This window comes from Thunnus albacares, chromosome 10, assembly GCF_914725855.1.
Source record: "Thunnus albacares chromosome 10, fThuAlb1.1, whole genome shotgun sequence".
NCBI classification, from domain to species: domain Eukaryota; kingdom Metazoa; phylum Chordata; class Actinopteri; order Scombriformes; family Scombridae; genus Thunnus; species Thunnus albacares.
Window position 1 is genome coordinate 978,542 of NC_058115.1, and position 19,989 is coordinate 998,530.

Sequence of the window (19,989 nt, forward strand, 5' to 3'; positions counted from 1 at the left end):
TTTCCTATAGAAGAAAACAATAGCAAAAGCATGGAATGCCTTTGGTTTAAGGAATATCAAGTGGCTGTTAGTATTCTGGACTATGCCCCTGTCCTCTACTTAGTTAAGAAACAATATTTGGAGAAGATGAATTTTATCCCAAGAGAAAGAAAGGACGGCTTCAATCAGGTATTCCACCTGCAGTTCTGCTATCTGTTCTTCCAGATATAAAGAGAAAATACTTTCTGAATCAGCCCATATGCTGTAACACTCTACTGCAAGGGATTTGATTATGCAGTAATGACTTTCTTAACTTATTTAAGACCATTAAGTTATCAATCAATCAATCAATCAATCTTTATTTATATAGCGCCATATCACAACAGAAGTCATCTCAAGGCACTTTTCACATAGAGCAGGTCAAGACCGTACTCTTTAATTTACAGAGACCCAACAGTTCCCCCATGAGCAAGCACTTGGCGACAGCGGTAAGGAAAAACTCCCCTTTAACGGGTAGAAACCTCAAGCAGACCCCGGCTCTTGGTGGGCGGCCATCTGCTTTGACCGGTTGGGTCGAGAGAGAGAAAGAGAGAGGGGAAGGGGGAGGGGGGACAGCAGAAAAACAATGACAACAACAAACAACAACAAGCACAAGCATCAACAGACAGGGAAGGGTGCCATCAGGACTGTGAAGAACCGCGAAGGTTCGGCCCGGGAGTTATGTTATGTTATGTTAGTTTGTATATCCTTAAATTTGCAATAACTGCTTTTTTTGTCCACTTTGTCCGCAGAAACAAGTAGGGAACACAACACTGACATATCATAATCTTTTAAGTTAATATGTTGAATTTGTTAGCAAACAGTTGCGTATTTTCACATTTAGCAGTTACAGAGCAACATCAATAAAAGGACTCACAGATCAATGAATACAGGTACTAGCACTACACAACGACTCTATTAACATGACGTTTTCTTCAACTGTTGATAGGTCATTGATCTCAGTAACTGCTGTAAACACCACTAAAACTGACAGATAGTTTCTGATATTAGAAAACAAAATGCTGATTCAATATCCATCTGACTGATTCATCTATAAATTAAACTTGTTTTGATTTGGCTTTAAGTTTGAGCAAATTAATTGCCCATGAGTCAGTTTTGTTATTTTATTATCTTACAAATATAGATTTATATTCAGGACCATAGAGACGGTGTGAGAATCCATATTTGTTTCTAAGATAGACTGATTGGTCCATCTATCAATCCATAAGGCTTTAATAATAATAAGGGAAGTAGTGGCTTTAATAAATTTCATTAATTGAATCATTTATATGTCGACACTGTTTGGATGCTTTCAACTGTTTGTCTTAACTCTGCATTCTGCATTCACAAACAAAATAAAAAAAGTAAATTCTTCATTTTTACCCAGACAAGTGACTTTTGTGCCTGGACAAGTGAAAAGTAAATTGTCTGAAGTACAAGTGCCTCAAAAAGTTAATGTCAAGCCCTGGCTGTGTACTGGATAATAAATCTACAAGTGGTAGTCCTCCCTGGAACTCCCTTGGAGCAAAGCCTAGCAGTAAATCCTTTCCCTGTGAAATGGCAGGTCGAGTAACAGGCAGAGCCCAGAGCGCCCTGAGATTTGTGATGCGACTGGCTGGCCTGCATTACCATCCAGGCAGAGCACCTCTTCAACTCCTATTCTTAGCTGCGAAAGGGAGAACTAACAACAAACCTCCCCAACAACCGAGTGTGCAACTGGATATATATATATATACTATATGTAAGTAAGAAAATTTGTGTTTGGTAGATTATTTCTTTGTTGAAACAATACTTCTTGGCAATAAATCTTATACCGCTGGAAAGCTTGTATATTTTTCCTTTTAAATGATGCCACATTTTTAAGGAACATGCATTTGTGGGATGAGCAGCAGAGCTGAGTATGTGGGTTGCACCCATGAAAAATTTGCCAAATCTTCTCTGCCAATGCCAAACAGCTTATTTGCTATTGACTCTTGTTTTGAGCTTCTGGCATCCCCAGGTGCTGCCAATCAGGTGCCAATCAGGCCTGTGAGCATGGGCCCTGCCACAGTGGTCAGTAAGGGTCTGCTCCAAGAATTGGCATGCCACGTTTGACTGATCTGGATAGGGCCCATGTAATAGGGCAACTTCAAGCTGGTGTTCCGCAAAACCAAGTTGCGGCATTATTTGGAGTGAGCCCTAGTACCATCTCCAAAGTGATGGCCAAGTTCCATATAATGGTGGATGTCAGAGACAGGCCGCGAAGTGGGCGTCCCCTAAGAAGACCGTTTCCTCACCCTGCCAGCACTTAGGTACTGTCTTCTACAGATTTGCAGTCAAGGTTTGCAGGACGATATGGCCGACTGCACGCAGCCAATCTCCAGTCTCATAGGGCTGCCAGGAGGCCTGCTATGACTGCCCCTCACTGTCAGGCCCGTTTGCACTGGTGTCAGCAACACGTGCACTGGAACCTGAACATGTGGAGGAAAATTATGTTCAGCAATGAGTCCAGATTCTGCCTATGGCAATTGGATCGTAGGGTGTGTGTTTGACACAAAGAACAACATACTGGGGAATTTTATTAAATAATATTCATACATTCAGTGCAAAATTTGCCCTTTTCTATGCAAATAAGCCTAATTCACAAAGAACAGCACTAATTCCTAAACGTGGAGTGGAGTTATTAGCATCTTGGTGGAGAGTTGGTATGAACTGCGTGTACACTCACTCCTCGCTCACTTTTCTCTCCCTCTCCCTCTCCCTCTGTCTCTTCATATCTTGAATTGAATGATATTAAGGGTGAAATCACCAGTCAGACATTGGGGGGGATCAAGTGGGGTTGTGAGCTTATCTCGGATTTAAAAATAAAAATAACAGTACTGATGGATCTCAGGATTCATCCATAAGGGCTGCTTTATTACAAACAATTCCACCATATAAACCTGAAATCTGTGTGCAACAGCTGACCTGTGTAGTAGAGGTGTGCCCGAATACAAATACGTTACTCGGCAAAGCACAAATAGTGTTGTTTTTTGTTGTTTTTTTTTTTACGAATATTTGTTTCATACAAGTATTTTTAAAATTATCTGTTTTTGGAAAGAAAAAAAAAAATCAAATAACAGCGCGCAGGTCGTTTACATCGCTGTCTCTGTCCTCTGTTCCGCTGTTACGTCTATCAGCAGGTCTCAACAAGGGGAGTCACATCCACTAGCTACATGATGCACATTTCCTTATTTGGACATCTCTCACATCACAGAGATAAAGCTGAGCTACCAACACATGCAAAGTGCTCCCAATGGACTCTCCATAACCTGTTGTAAAAAATAGGCATTAAATGAAAATTGCAAAGCAATAATCACCTGTGAAGTTCTTCCCCACGTTACACAGTGTGCTGTCTCTATGTTATGGATGTATAAACAGGTAGAGGTCTGTCTGCAATGAGGCAATGAGTAAAATTTTAGCTCAGTAGTCAGCGCAGGTGTCTATCATCTGGGAGACTCCAGTTCGAGACCCAGTGTGGGGACCTAAGATAGTTAAGATAATTTATTCATGAACACATATTGTAAAATTTTAAATTTCTAAAATTAAAAGCGTAATAAAAACAAAAACAGGACTTTTAAGCCTCTTCCCACTTTTATTGGAATACAAATACAAATACAAATATTTTTGCTGCCTAAACAAATACAGATACAAACATAAATACTGGACCCTCTGCACATCCCTACTGTGTAGATGTGTAACAAAACATAGAACACTAATTATTGTCAGTGTTATAGCCATTTTTTTGTTTAAAATAAATATGATCATGTAGCCTATGGATTATTGTATATGTGAGTTAGAATTGCTATATTAGTTATGTGTAGAATTTTGGATATAATTTGATATAGCTATCTTTGATTGCCTGTGGCCAAGAGGCATTATTTTTTGGGCAGGTGACTGAACAGCAATCATATACTCACCTGGTCATGGCCGCGAGTGAGTCAGTCTGGCAGTGTCAGGCAGGTTGAGGCTGTGGTTCAATGCCAATTTTGACCATTTTATAGCAGTTCAGTACAACTTTTAGTTATTTTTTTGTTATCTTTTGAGTTTAATAGGAATTATGGAGCTGTTTTTGTTTATGGTGGTAACCCCTTTTTTGCTAAAATAAATTGTTCAGAGTTTCGACAAGTTTGGAGTGCGTCTTGAAAACCACCACGGGCTCAAACTGTTACCCGTTCAAGGCATTGCTACCCTCAGATGCCGAGACAGTCAGATCCTGACCTATCTGGTTTTAATAAAGTTACTACTGCTGTGCCGCGTGCGTAAATGCATGTAATTTGGAGACACGCTTATTGTTTCAAATGCTTTGTGATTCTGCAGCCAGCTGTGACACACAGCCAGCTGTGGGCAACAAACAGAACATCAGTACTGATGTTTCTGTGAAATCCCGGATACATTCAGTGACACTTGAACATTATTGTAAGATTCAGACATTAATCATTAACATGTTTCAGACCTCTTGAGTCACATTAATAGCTGTATTTTGACATTTCAGTCGATTATGTTATAGATGCGAAATACTTTAGAAGTAAAAGAAGCAAAATACATGAAAGTTGGTTTGTTTGTTTATTAATTAAAGATGTGCAATTTGAGGCTTTTGTGCTTGCTGTAGTTTCCATTAAGGACCAATCTGTGTACTGAAATATGGAGAAAATCCTGAAACACTGGAAACCACTCCGCTTACTCAAACATATGAAAAACAAGGGCAATTTGCAGTCTGCTGCAAGACTTTATGGGCATGTTTGTGCTAGCATATCATTAGCAAAAAATCTTTTGTGAATAGGACCTTAAATATTTAAATATAAGTTCATAATATAAAAGCATTCAGTGTCACTGTTGTTTAACAAAAGAAAACTTTAAACTGAAATCCTTCAAACATTATATTACATTAAAATTATATCTATTTGTTTTCCATGCTTAACCTTGTTTCTGTGTGATAGCATTTTCTCTTAAATTCAGAGTCTTCACTTCCTGTTTGGAAGAAATTATCCACCAGTGACCATGCCGGACCTACATTTTATTTTTCTTTCTTTCAGGCTTTAACAAGGTCACAAAAGAGGTCACCTCAATTTTGTTTATAGTTATTAAGTTAATTGTTAATCAAAGTTCCAAACTGATAGTTTAGTACACTTTGAGACTGATTTGGCTATCTTTTTCCCTGAGTCCAGGGTGGTGCCCCGTTATTATTAATTCTTATTAATAATTTTATTGATTTTAATAATTAATAATTATCTTGACAATCATTAATTATTGCTGATAGCCAAACTTGCAGCCAAGGCCCAACACTGCATCATCAGCACCCCCTGAAGGGGGCCAGGTCGTAATTCCCCCTGCAGCAAACATCACCATAACTTTTCTAGCAACCTCAAGTTCCTCACTCTACACAAACTTCCCAGTAAATAAACCACCGGAACCCAGATGCCAGATTCGCAGGTTTCTCTCATTCACCTCAACAACTCTTTTCTTACCTAATCAATTTAAAATCATTACTGGCAGCAGGATACCAGGCTCTTATTATTCCATCCCCCATTTATCTGGTTTCTGTGACTGGCACCGGGTTGCCAATGTCTTATTCTATTCTCCATCAATTTCATTTCACGTCTTTAGTAAATCTATGATCAAACATCTTTTCAGTAATATCTGTCGTTACATGCACTGGGTTGCACATTACTAATCCAACTATAACATCAATTTAATAACATTCATAATTACTGGCACCAGGTAGCCAGTTACTAATTTACGTCATCTCAGTAAGGTCCATTGTTATGTGTATCAGGTTGCTAGATACTATATAATTAATCGAAAGTCACTTCAGTAATGCCCGCCATTACATGTAACGGGTTGCAAGTTAATAATGCAACTAATCTAACGTCACTTCAGTATCGTCTGCTGTTAAATGCATTGGGTTGCAAGTTAGTAATAGAACTAACTTCCATCGTTACGCGCCAATTACTAATGAAACTGATCTAAAGTCACTTGAGTAACAAACACCGTTACAAACACCGGGTTGCAAGTTTATCAACACCAACACAAGCAGCCTACATCATCCAAGGCAAACGACACCGGGATGTCAGCGCCCCCCACCATCCAGCTGCAGCAATCTCAACAGCCAGCCTTATCAGGGGAACCTGGCACTGGGATGCCAGTGCCCCCCACCATCCAGCAGCAAGTGCCCCCCTGCCGCCCACTTCAAGTAACCTCAGCAGCAGGTGTTGTGGAAATTTTCTTCAGAAAGAGGCACATAAAGACAAAGAAAACATGTAACATTGTTACTTGTTGAAGCAGTTGTAGACACTGTACAATCCATCACACCATCAGTAACAATTATACAGATGTCCAAACACAAACAAAAATACAATCATCTTCCTAATCCTAAAGCCAGCCCTTTCTCTGAAGATTGTGAACCCAAACTAAACAGCTTTATACCTCTCCAGAAGCAAAACTAAAAACAGTCTGGTCCCTAAATGGACACTTCCACAAACTGTTACACCTTCTTACAAACAAGTATGGTCACATGATCTAACAGACCTCATGGTCATGGTGCTTGTCTAGGTACCTCATGATCCACACAGTCTCTAAAACAGTAGGCTTAAGACAAAGATATCTTCCGCTCTCGTATTCTGTGCCCCCCCTCCCCCCACCCTATTTCTCTCTTCCTGCTTCTTCCTCTCCTGGTACGGTCCTTGCGAGTGAAATGCACTTTAATGCACAGTGCTGCTAACAGCTCATTCTTTTTTTTCTCTTAGGATTAATATGTTTTATCATTTTTTAAAGGGATTTTTTAGATATACAGTACATCTTTATCCTTTCTGTTGTTGTTGCCCTGCTGTGGGCTGGGAGGAACAGCATTTCAGGTTTTTTGTGTATGCAAATTCACAAGAAAATGACAAACTAAATTTTTAATCTCTTGAATCTCTTTTTTGTTACTGTATATCGTTCATTTGCCACTCGTATTGCTTTCATTTTTCATGCAGTTCTGTTTAATAATATATATATATATCTTTTGGCGCTTTCATGGCACAGAATAGATGTATAATCAGTAATTACAGGTGTGTCTCTTTCAGCCTTCTTGCTTGCTCACTCAGATATCTGTATTAATGTTTTACAAAAAGTTTCAGCATAATATTTTCATGACCTTATGATTATATCAAGCGCTTCACTAAAAGTATGCTCTGTGTGGGAAGCAACCTCTCTCATATGCATGAAATATGATAAGAATATCTGATTTCAGACTCACTGGGTCAATGAAAATGTCCAGCAGCACTGGGCATAATCACTGCTCCTCCTCGTGCATAGATAGAGCATTGCAACTGGCTGCATCTTTATTTGGTAGGAATTCTTACTTTATTTGTGTTTACCTAAACAAGCACCAATTTATTTAGGAATATTCATGAAGAAGGCACGAGATAAAAATTAATAAAAAAAGTCTATGGATTTTGTGCCCATAAATCACAGCATTCCCGATTTGAGTCCATAGACCATGTTCCATAATCACTAAATTCAAACATTTCCAGTAGAAAGAACTTGTAAAGAGTACACTACACTCAAAAGAAACTGTTCAACATGGGATTCACAGACAACAACATTTGCACTCACTGCACACTAAACACCACGGAGGACTGCTATCATGCCACCTGGCTCTGCCCACCCATTCAAACATTCTGGACAACACTTACTCAGAAATTATCCTCCATTCTGGATTTCAGCATCCAGTCTGTCCATCCATATGTGTCTTGAGAGAACTCTCTTCAGTTGAACTGCCACTGACTGATCCAACTTGGATCGCCTTAACTGGCAAGAAAACAGTTCTACTCAATTGGGAAAATAGACACAACATCTCAACTTCCTAGTGGCTTCACCTCCTATCTGAACACATCACAATGGAAAGACTCAACACAAGAACAAAAAAGTAAGTTGACCAGTTTAATTGTCATGGGGCGCCATTCATCCAACTCATAGTTCTATAGACCTGTCAGTGTAAGTAACCCTGTTAGCATACAAACATATAGTGCACTCACTCACTCACAGTCACATATAATTATGCATGAAATAAAAACCTCCCCCATTTGTTAGTGAAGCCAATAACTCCGCCCACACCAACTACACATCATATCTACCAGACGGACTTAATTCTCATCACATCCTTGCAAGCTGAACCTCTACGTACAACTACTGCTGCCGTGTAAACTTTCACCTGTTACAGACTCACTGTTTCCTCTTATCTACACACATACGTGTGTGTGTGTGTATGTATGTGTGTGTGCGCGCGCATCACTGTATCAATGTGTGTGTATCAATATTTAGGTCCCAAGCATGAAAGTGCCAGGGGCCCAACGGTCCATGGCACTGAAAGTGTGAGGAACCTAAAAAACAAATTTCAATGTCTCGCCATGAAAGAGGAAGTTGTTGTAACTTGAAAGCACATCATCCAATCTGTCCCAAAATTCACATGCATGATAAGAGTCCTGGCCTGACCACATATACATGTCAATATTGAGTCATAGTCATAGCTCCACCTACTGAAAACAGGAAGTCATGGGTTCTGTAGTTTTATGACCTGTGCCTAACAGGTTGACCAGATCCACCTTGGATTTGGTCAGAATAGCCTTAAGACAAAGAAGTTATACTGTAACGCCTGTATGTTTTTGTAACACCATTGCCATGGCGATGTGGCAAATTTTAACGTTTGGACATTAAAAAAGAAACTGTTGTAACTCTACTCAACATCGTTAGATTTTTACCACATTTCACGTTTGATAAGAGTCCTGGTCTGAAGACGTGCGGGCCAATACTGAATCATAATCATAGCGCCAACTGCTGGCAACAGGAAGATATAGGCTCTATTTTTTTTTACAAACTACTCCTACCAGGTTAACCAGATCCACCTAAAATTTGGTTTGCTAAGTTGAAAGACCTTGATGATGCTAATTAGTGAAGCTTTTGAGTTTTCATCAGATGCTGTTGCCATGGCGATGTATTATTCGCCATGAAACAGGAAGCTGTTTTTGAGGTGCTAGGGATGCTTGAAAATTCACGAAATGTAGTGCACACATCATAACACATGAACATTGCAAGAATATACAGCGATTGCATTCATGTGTGCCTAGCGTGCCCCATAATGCAACCTAATGTGTGGCAGGCTGTAGATGGGATAAAGTTGCTCTGATAGTCACGAGATTTGGTACCCATGTTGCTCTCATCATTTTAGATATATTTTCAGATTGGCTTCCATTTGCTCTGCCCAACCGGAAGTCAGCTATTTTGAATTTTGTATGTTTTTCCTGTATTTTATGTGAACATTTTGAACTCCTTTTAGAGGGATTATCGGACTCATTTGAAATTTGGTTGGTATAACCTTCAGACTAATGTGACGCTAAATTGTGAAGGAATAGTTGATATGTTGAACGATGACTTCATGGGGCTTGTGACAACTCCCTATTTTAGGCACTTTACATGTATGGAACTTTTCAAAACTTCTTCTTAAGGATCCAACAGCTCCACCTCAAATTTGGTCTGCAAAATCTAAAGACCTTCACAATGCCAAATTACAAAGCTTTTGAGTTTTCATGGAATGCTGTTGCTGTGGCGATGTGGAAAATTTGCATGTTTTACCATGAAAGAGGAAGCTGTTGACTTTAACTTGACTTTACATTGTCCAATCTGCCCCAAATTTCATATGCTGGATAAAAGTCCAGGCCTGAGGACATCTACATGCCCATATTGAGTTACAGTCATAGCACCACCTACTGGCAACTGGAAGGCAGCCTTATGTGACAAACAACTCCCGATTTATATGAAATTTTCATGGTGTGGTCTACACATGATATACAGCAACATGACATGATTAGTGGGTGTTCTCTAGCACCAAATAGTGGACACAAGAAGTGATAATTATCTCCTACATGCAATGTCCAATATTCATGAAAATGTATATCAATGTCAGTTGCCCTCTGGTAAATGCATTACAGCATTAATATTTCACTTATGTAGTACTGACTATGGGCTACAAGAAGTTAAGCCTAAATGACAAATGGTTCATCAAATGTATAGACAATGTCCAATATGTCATCTCAAGTGCCATGCACTGCACACAGGAAATAAAATTTTACCCATCCACACAGTATTTGATACTGTTGACAATATAGAGCTGTGTCAAGCCACCTCCAGTGGTGATACCACTGCTGCTGCTCCCTCTGACGGGGTCCGAGCAACCATTCATCGCTGCTTGCAGCTTTAGTTTTTTTAGTTTTTGTATTTCTCCTCTTTTAATCTTTCCTTTCCTTAATCTTCCTTCTTTCCTCTGTTTTGCCCCCCCCCCCCAAACAACTGACCCTAGCAGCAGTAACTGGCTGGCAATATTATATTTTTCATTATTAGTATGGTGATTTTTGTAGTATTAGTATTATTTGTTTTGTTGGGTATTGTCTAGTTCTTGTCATATTTTATCACTTCATGTCTCTATCTCTGTTCTGTGTTTACACTCTACACCAATTAAAAAAAAAAAAGACAGGTGTGTGAGAAATGAAGAAAGAGAGCTTAAGAGAGAAGTTCAAATCCCGCCTCCACACACCTGGCCATTCCTGGCATAAAATGGACAGATTTGTATGACTGTCAGCTTCAGACACTTACAACAATTGTTGGAAGCAGAGTTTGTTTGCTATCCAACAAGCATTTTGTTTGCAGCATACTATTATACTTTTAATTTTATTTCAGAAACTGTATTTTTCATGGCGATGCTTGGACCCCTGCAGCTTGTTTTTGTTAATGGGCAATCTGCTTATTTTGTCCTCCTATCTAACCACCTCTCTCTTCTGTTATTCTTATACTTTTTCCATTGCCTGTACAGATCCACAGGTTCATTAGACATACAGTCAAATCCCAGCATGCATGAACGGGCAGACCTTTCTTGGCTGTTATTGGCGACAGCTGCACAAGGCGGGGTATTATTACAGAGAACAATGTTATTGTCATTTTCACCTCCCTTTCCTCCAGTGATCGTAATAGCAGCAATGCCAGAGCTTCATTAGCTGCCTTTTGAGTTAGAGCATTTGCAGGTGAAAGACATGGAATGGTAATAAATGCATTTGTATGCCCTGCCATGCCCGCCTTCCATCAAAACCAAACAAAGCAATTACTTCTAACTGGGATTTGATTGTCTTCATGTAGATGCTCATTTTCTGCTGTTTGCTTGATAAAATACACAACTCAGCAAATGTTGCCCTTAAAGAGACTACTAGCTGCAGTGATGCCTCTTTGCAAATGCAATGACTCTGCAAATACAGCTGGAACTGACAAGATCTTTTCAAAGTGGACTGTTTCTACAGCCCACAACTCTCAGTAGCAATAATGAAAACTTTCCAATTAAAATGTGTCAACTGGACACTGAATTCTCTTAGTAAGTAAGTTTCTTTCTCTCTCAACCCAACCAGTCAAGGCAGATGGCTGCCCACCAAGAGCCGGGTTCTGCTTGAGGTTTCTACCCGTTAAAGGGGAGTTTTTCCTTACCGCTGTCGCCAAGTGCTTGCTCATGGGGGAATTATTGGGTCTCTATAAATTAAAGAGTATGGTCTAGACCTGCTCTATGTGAAAAGTGCCATGAGATGACTTTTGTTGTGATTTGGCGCTATATAAATAAAAATTGATTGACTGATTGATTGATTGAGTAATATCTCTCTATCTATCTATAGGCCCACTAGATGGCCAAAAGCTGGAGAGGACAACGCAAGGAAAAAAGGTACTGATGAGTCATTTGATTTTAAAGGAAAACTGGTTTATTATAACTTAGATCTTATTTCTGATGGTTTGGCCATCAGTTCCATTTATGATGACATGTATTTACCAAGTTAATTACTGAGATCTGGCAACAATGTGACTTTGCAAAACAGTCAAGAAATCCAAGCAGTCAGACGATCAGACTGGTTCGAAGCAATTTTCCAAGCTTGTCAGCTGATCTCTGATCAGTTCATCCTGAAGCGCCCCATAATTTCAGTGACTAGTCATGTGTCTCAAGTTGGTCACATAGTTCTGAATTGACTCACCGGGCAAGCTTTCTGCAACTAGTCACGCCAGAGGATAACATGCTGACCCTTTGTGAAGTGGGCTTTAAGAGTGCTGACGGTGTCAGTGAAAACTTCAGGCCCTCTAAGTGCCCAGAATATCCTCCTCTGTCCGTTTTCTGCTTGTCTGCGATAGAGGAAAAGTCTATTGCATCAAGGTAAGCTGTAAAACTATGGTACCAAATGTTCCACGGGACCGGGGTTTCTTCAGGCATGAAAGCTGCCAGTGGGGGTAACCAAAATTACTCATCACCGAATGTAATATCCTCTCCTAATGCATATAAGAAACACATCCACACTGATTGACTGTTGCAACAAACTGAACTTTACTCACAAGTGCCTCTCACCCTCACAAGACGAACATAAACAGTTACACTGCTGTAAAACATGCAGACGTGAATGACCAGTTGCCCACTATAATGAGTGTCACATCATACATAACACCACCATGTATCACTTACCTTAATCAAACGTATTACTGGCATAAACCTAACCACACACTGGATGCGGGACACAGGACTTAGGATACAGACTTCAGTCTCTGAGGATAAACTACTGCTCCTTGTACAGCCAGCATTGACCCTGTCAACCTCCCTGCGACCTCTGTGCGGTACTAGAACGCGACACTTGTTGTGGACATAATCCAGGCAGTAATTATATGTTCTCTCAAAGATTTGAGATTGGCAAAACCATTAAGTAGTATATAATAGGGGTGTGCCCGAATACAAATATGTTATTTGGCAAAGCACAAATAGTGAGGTTTTTGTTTTGTTTTTTTTACGAATATTTGTTTCATACAAATATTTTAACAATTATTTGTTTTACGGAAGAAAAAAAAACATGTCAAATACCAGCGCACAGGTCGGTTATATCACTATCTCAGTCTCTGTCCTCTACTCCACTGTTACATAGGCAGAGGTCTGTCTGCAATGAGGCGATAAGTAAAGTTTTAGCTCAGTAGTCAGCGCAGTCATTAATGATTTGGGAGACTCCAGTTCGAGATCGGGTGTAGGGACCTCCTTCTTAAGGTAGTTTATTCATGAACACTTATTGTAACACTTTAATTTTCTAAAGTTAAAAGCATAATAAAAACAAAAACAGGATTTTTTAAGCCTCTTTCCACTTTTATTCAAATACAATTACAAATACAAATAATTTTGCTGCCTCAACAAATACAGATACAAATACAAATACAAACACTGGGCCCTCTGCACATCCCTAGTATATAAACATAATTTGTAGGACATTATTGCCTGTTCTGGCTGTTAAATGCACCTCAGATTTTCCAAACTGAAATATACACCAACAAATTGACTTTGACAGCCCAAAACATTAGATATTATTCTACCCCTACAGGCAGACAAACTGATAAGAGCTCTTTGGAAATTCTCTCATTTAAGGTCAATGTCATCCTTGTGCTTTACAGCTAAAATACCAAAAATCTGTGGTGGTATTTTCTCTGAATGCCAGCTCCAGCTGCTAACAAGCACAATAAAGTCCCCAGCAAACAAGCATATGAAAATACCTTGGTTTGTGCATCACTCCATATTGGAAATAATAATAATAATAAAAAAAAATACTACTGAAAAAAAAGAATGTATCAGGCTTTTGTGGGATGGAGAGGGATAGAAGCTGCAGGGTGTCTGAGTGGTTCAGCTGTCTGTGTTTATAAGGCTGCTGCGGGGAGAGGAGGAAATGTCATCCCTGTGGCCTTTTCCATCCAGACCAAACACACAACATATACACATACCACATGCGTCTGTCTTCAAGCCTATCCATTGACAAATGAATGGTGTTTGTGTGCATGTATGTGTGCTCAGTGCCATTGTTTATGTGCTAGGCTACAGTATCTCGCGTGGGTGATAGATGAAGGAGGAATTGCTCAGCAGGTGAGTGAATGTCTGAAATGATTGTGTGTTTTTTTTTCTTCTGTTACCTCATCTTCTTTCCTCTATTCATATTTAGAAGACTGTCAAACACACTCACACAGACATTTTCGATGTGAGGTTTGGAATAAGGACAGTGAAAGAATAAAGGCTGAAGTATTTAACATTATTGATTGAAATGATGGCTCAGTTTAAATTGATTTGTGTAACTGCTTTTCTTTCTTTATTCATTATGCCTGATATCTCCTCAATGTACTGAGCGTCAGGAGGCCTGTATGAGGTGTCATCCCATTCCGCACAATTAATTGATTACATCAATAACTGGTTAACATGAACCTGGCTAACTTTGATTATGAATGTATCTTTATGCAGTTTTATAAGGCGCTGACAGATAAAACAAGATTGAAATTTAGAATTTTGCAAGACAGATTCAAATCAGAATGTCAAAACTGAAGCAGTAGAGGCTGAGCTATGTGGGGTCAAGCTCCAATATCACAACAAAAACAACATTGGAACATACATTTCCCATAATAACTCAATAATAATGTTAGGACCTTCCTGCCTGGCACATCTTTCAATGTCTTCTGTTTTTTGAAGCATCTGAAACCTCCTCCTCCCCCTACACCTTCATGACATCTGAACTGGGAGAGCTGTGTCCGACAATTTCTGTAACTTTCCAAAACATTCTGACATTCATGCACACTCCTTACATCAACTGGCCAGTAGGGGTGTCACACTAAGTTACTATCTGTATCTGTTTATGTCACAGCGATATTTGTATTCATACTGGATTTATACGAGAATTGGGAGTGACTTATACCAGAAGTTGTTACAAATTATGTAGTCTGCTTCATTTTCTGAATTGAATTGTTTTCTATTTTCACTTATACTCATCATAATTTTCACAGTGGAACTCAGGGGAAAGCTATCAGGAATGAGTCCATGCTGTCAACATCTCAAATTAAAACGTAGGTAGTTTCTCTATTCCACAAGTTTTCTGGACATCCTTTTGTATTCATCCCAGATCCCATCAGATTATAATGTTAAACTCCACACACCACACTGTTAAATCAAATCTGGCAGCTAAGAAGTCACTCACTACAACATGTTTTAGTAATGTTGCCTGTCAATCAGTGTGAATTCAACCAGGTGTAAGAGGATGCGGATGCCACTCTACACAAGAAAACTGCAGCTGTCTATCTCCAATTTTACAGATTTTACTGCTTCATGTCTCTGTTCATTTCTATGCCAACAGTTCTTTATCATCAAGCTATTTACTAGAAGATGTCATTTCAGAGATATGAGGTATATCCTGAAAATATTTTCATCTGCAAAATAACTGGCAAATGAGTAGAGATATAAAGTATAAATGATAAAAATTGAAATGCTCCATCCTACCAGTACTTCAGAATTGCTCAAAACTGTACCTAATTACAGTAGTGGATTACTCTGCACAAAATAAAGTCGTGTGTGTGTGTGTGTGTGTGTGTGTCTGTTGTGGAGATACTCTTGCGTTTGAATTTATGCTTCCACCTGTTTGGGACATAAAATCCCCACGTTACAGAAATAAAGATAAATGTGTATCGCTCCAATGATGTAAGAGATTATTTTTAGATTCAAGGCTTTGTAACAACATTTAAAAAAAAAATGTTGTCCCCAGGGATGTAGCAGTAGGCAGTTTGTGTTAGTGCCTGTATGTACAGGTATATGTGTGTGTGGTCAGGATCTTAAGGGGCTGGCACAGGTTTCTGCACTGTTTCTGAATCCAGTATTTGCCAAATATGGATTGTGCTAAAGGTTCCTATTAACATAAGGCTCCCAGTGATTCCTCTGCTCCCCCCTGCATGCCAACTCGCTATTTGTGCTCTCTGATTGAATAAGTGTCAGACACAACACTGCTATTTGCACTACACACTGCTCCACTATAACATCGAGAGTTATTGTAGTCAGCATGTGGACATGGGAGAAATTTGAGTGAGTCCCTTTCCTGCATTTAGTCATGCTAACAGTGGGAGTTTGGGGTGCCATTGTTGATCCGTCGGTCTTCCAGCATCTTTAGTCCAGACTGAAATATCTCAACAACAATTTCATGGATTGTCATGACATTTTGTACAGACATCTGTGATCCCCTTCAGATGAAATGTAATGCCTTCGGTGTTCTCCTGACTTTCCCACCAGCACCAGAATTTTTAATTTGTGCAATACTCTGGTTCATATTAAAACTAATGATATCCTTATCAGTCTCAGCTGTAATTTGTGTTCAGTGCTAATTTACATTAAAGCTACAGTTCAACACTTTGGAAAATTTGCTTTTTCATTTTGATGAAAGTGATACCACTCTCATTGTCTATATGGCAAATATGTCCTTTCATCACAGTAAATATGTCCTGTCATCACCATCAATTGTTGTTTTTACACTTTGTTTTTTGTATGGACTAAACAAATACGATACAAGGTGTTATTTAGTGTGGAAGTGATCCAGGCTAACTAGCTGCTAGCTTCACATTATATTTATCATACAGACATTAGAGTGGTATTTTCTCATCTTACTCTTAGCAAGAAAGTGAATAAGCATATTTCCCAAAAACACACACACACCAGTAACACACACCGAACACATTGCTGCTGTTTTGGAGAAACACCATGTCTGCACAGCCTTTGTAGTGAAAGCAGTACATCAGCAGAGCAGCAGGTTCAGTCCTCCATCTGTGTCTACACGGGATGTGTTGAGGTATAGTGCTGCTGTGTGGTCACATGTTTTGGTAATAATAATAATAATAATAATAATAATAATAATAATAATAATACTACTAATAATAATAATAATAATAATAATAACATCATTTGTATAGCACCTGTTATACAAAAAAATGCAGCTCAACGTGCTTTACAACAAAAGAAATTACATGCACCAGGTTCTTCACATCAAGAAAGACATAAAATCCTTGTAAATAAAACCCTTTTGATAATGGTAATAAAAGTGAAAAAATGATACATAGAATGCGTACTTCAGTGGTGGTAATTTGGGACTTAATAAGTCAAAACTCAAAGTATTTCACCATGTGTAACACAAGATGGAAGATAAAACCCACTGACACATAAAATAGAATACATAATAATAATAATAAAATAAAATAAAGCCAAAGTTAAAACATAGAATGCATAGAATGTATAAAATCAAGTAAAATTCTAAATTTTGCAGTAGTGCATAAGGGCAAAGCAGACTGAGGGAAAATCAACTTAAAGGCTAAGGTGAAGAGATAAGTTTTTAGCTTTCTTTTAAACATATTTAGCGATCTGGCTTCCCTGATATCTATTGGTAGTGTGTTCCATAGTTTGGGGGCATAACTGACAAAGGCTGCATCTCCAATTTTATTTCAGCTGTTGCTGGGAACCTCCAATAAACCAGCAGCAGATGATTGCAGTGTTCTTGAGGGCAAATGGTTAAAAATGGAGTTAGCAATGTAGCTTGGTCCTAGCCCATTAAGGGCTTTGTATGTAAGGAGGACGACCTTAAAGTCAATTCTAAATGTTACAGGAAGCCAGTGCAAAGAAACTAAAACTGGACTAATGTGTTCTCTCCTCTTGGTTCTGGTTAATAGCCGAGCTGCAGAGTTTTGAATGAGCTGAAGTCTGTCAGTGTTTTTTTCAGGAGGCCAAAAAGTGCACTACAGTAATTGAGTCAGCTTGAAATGAATGCATGAATCAGTTTTTCTGCATCTTTTTGATTTATAAATGGTCGTATTGTAGCTATGTTTCTGAGGTGGAAAAATGATGTTTTTGTCACCTTGTTAATGTGGGACTTGAAGCTTAGATCTGAGTCTAAGATAACACCAAGACTTGGCTTATTGGTACCCTTCCACTTTTTTTAAAAAAAACAAACAAATTTTCTCTGTATTAACTTGAAACTATCAGAAGTATATGGTATCCATCATTCTTTATTTCACATTGAATATAACTGAAACTTTGCTTTTGATTTACAACTTAACATATTATTTAACACAATAAAGTAAAATGGCATGGCCAAAAACATTGGAACCCTTAACTTAATATCTTGTAGCACAGCCTATGGAGGCAACAACTGCAGTCAAGCGCTTTCTGTAACTGAATAAGGTTTCTACACTTCTCCACTGGTAGTTTGGCCCACTCTTCTTGAGCACACTGCTTCATTTCTCTCAGGTTTGATGGCTGCCATCTGACAACTGCAAGTTTCAGCTCTTTCCACAGATGTTCAATGGGATTCAGATCAGGACACATAGCAGGCCACTTCAAAACAGTCCAACTTTTTCCTCTCATCCACTTTTGGGTGCTTTTTGATGTATGTTTGGGATCATTATCCTGCTGGAAGACCCATGACCTGCAACTAAGACACAGCTTTCTGACACTGGGCTGTGTGTTTTGCTCCAAAGTGCCTTGATAGTTTTCTGATTTCATTGTGTCCTGCACAGATTCAAGGCACCTAGTGCCTGAGGCAACAAAGCAACCCCAAAACATCACTGAACCTTCTCCATGTTTCACGGTAGGCATAGTGTTCTTTTCTTTGAAGGCTTTATTTTTTCTTCTGTAAATATAGGGTTGGTGTGATTTACCAAAAAGCTCTAATTTTGTTTCATCTGTCCAAAGCACATTCTCCCAGAAGGACTGTGGCTTGTCAACATGCATTTTGGCAAAGCCCAGTCTGGCTTTTTTGTGTCTCCCTCTTAGAAGTTGGGTCTTCCTAGGTCTTCTACCATGGAGTCTGTTTTCATTCCGACAGTGACGGATGATGTGACTTAAAACTATTGTACCTTGAACTTGAAGATCAGCTAGGATCTGTATTGAAGTTTTCCTTGGTTCTTTCTCGACCATTGGAGCAATCCTTCTGTTCAATCTTGGGCCAAATTTCCTCTTGCAGCCACTTCCAGAGATATTGGCTACAGCTCCATGGGCCTTAAACTTCTTACTAATATTGGCAATAGTTTTAATAGTTCGATTACTTCTATTTGATTCATACTTTAATATGTTTTACTTGTAATTGTTACTTCTGTTTGATGAAATGTTCTTCTTTTTGTTGTTGTTGTTGTTGTCTCCTACCCTCCTTCCCCCCTTTCAAGTGTCTTCCAGCACTTGCCAGGCCATCATTGTAAAGAAGAAACTGTTCTTAATGTCTTGCTTGGTAAAATAAAGGTAAAAAAAAAAAATAGTAGTCACAGGAACATCAAGCTCTTAAGAGATGGTCTTGTAACCTTTACATTGACCATGCTTGCCTATTACCTTTTTTCTAATGTTTTCAGACCACTCTCTTGTTTTCCTTGTTTTCCATGTTCAATGTGATGCACACAGTGGCACAAAACAGCAGAGTAATTTTCTACTTTAAAACTGTCTGCATGAGTGATTATAAGTTTGAAAACACCTGTGATACTAATTAAAACACAATAGTCTGCTTAAAGTATCACTACTAATCAATTATTTCTTACAACTTCTAAAGGGTACCAATAATTTTGTCCAGACTATTTTAGAATGTCCTTGTAGAATAAGTAGGAGTTCAGTTATTTTCACAACTTTTTTGTTTTGTTCCACTGCAAACCAAACATAGACATGCATTAATAATAAAATCTCTTTTAATTTCAACACTGTTCAAGGCGAGTGGTGCATTATTTTGATCAAATGCAAGGGTACTTGCATGTTACTAACTTGGCTTCTTCCCCAGAGTTTTTTGTGCTTTCTCATCTCGCAGGAAACCCTGGGTTGCAGGCCGAGCCTTCACAGTCCTTCGCAGTCCTGCTGGTGTCCTTCCCCAACTATTGCTACTGTTATTGTTATGATTGTTGTTATTCTGTGTCCATGACTCAGCACTTTCTATACACCATATTCATGTGATTGGCAATGAAAAAAACTGATGCCAGTGATAAAGTTCCATTTCGCAAGATGTTTTAGACTGTACTTGTCACTTACTACAATATTAGAGCAATAAACTATGGCAGATAGTGCAGTTCAACAGCCACACTGAACTGATGTTTCCAATTTCCACA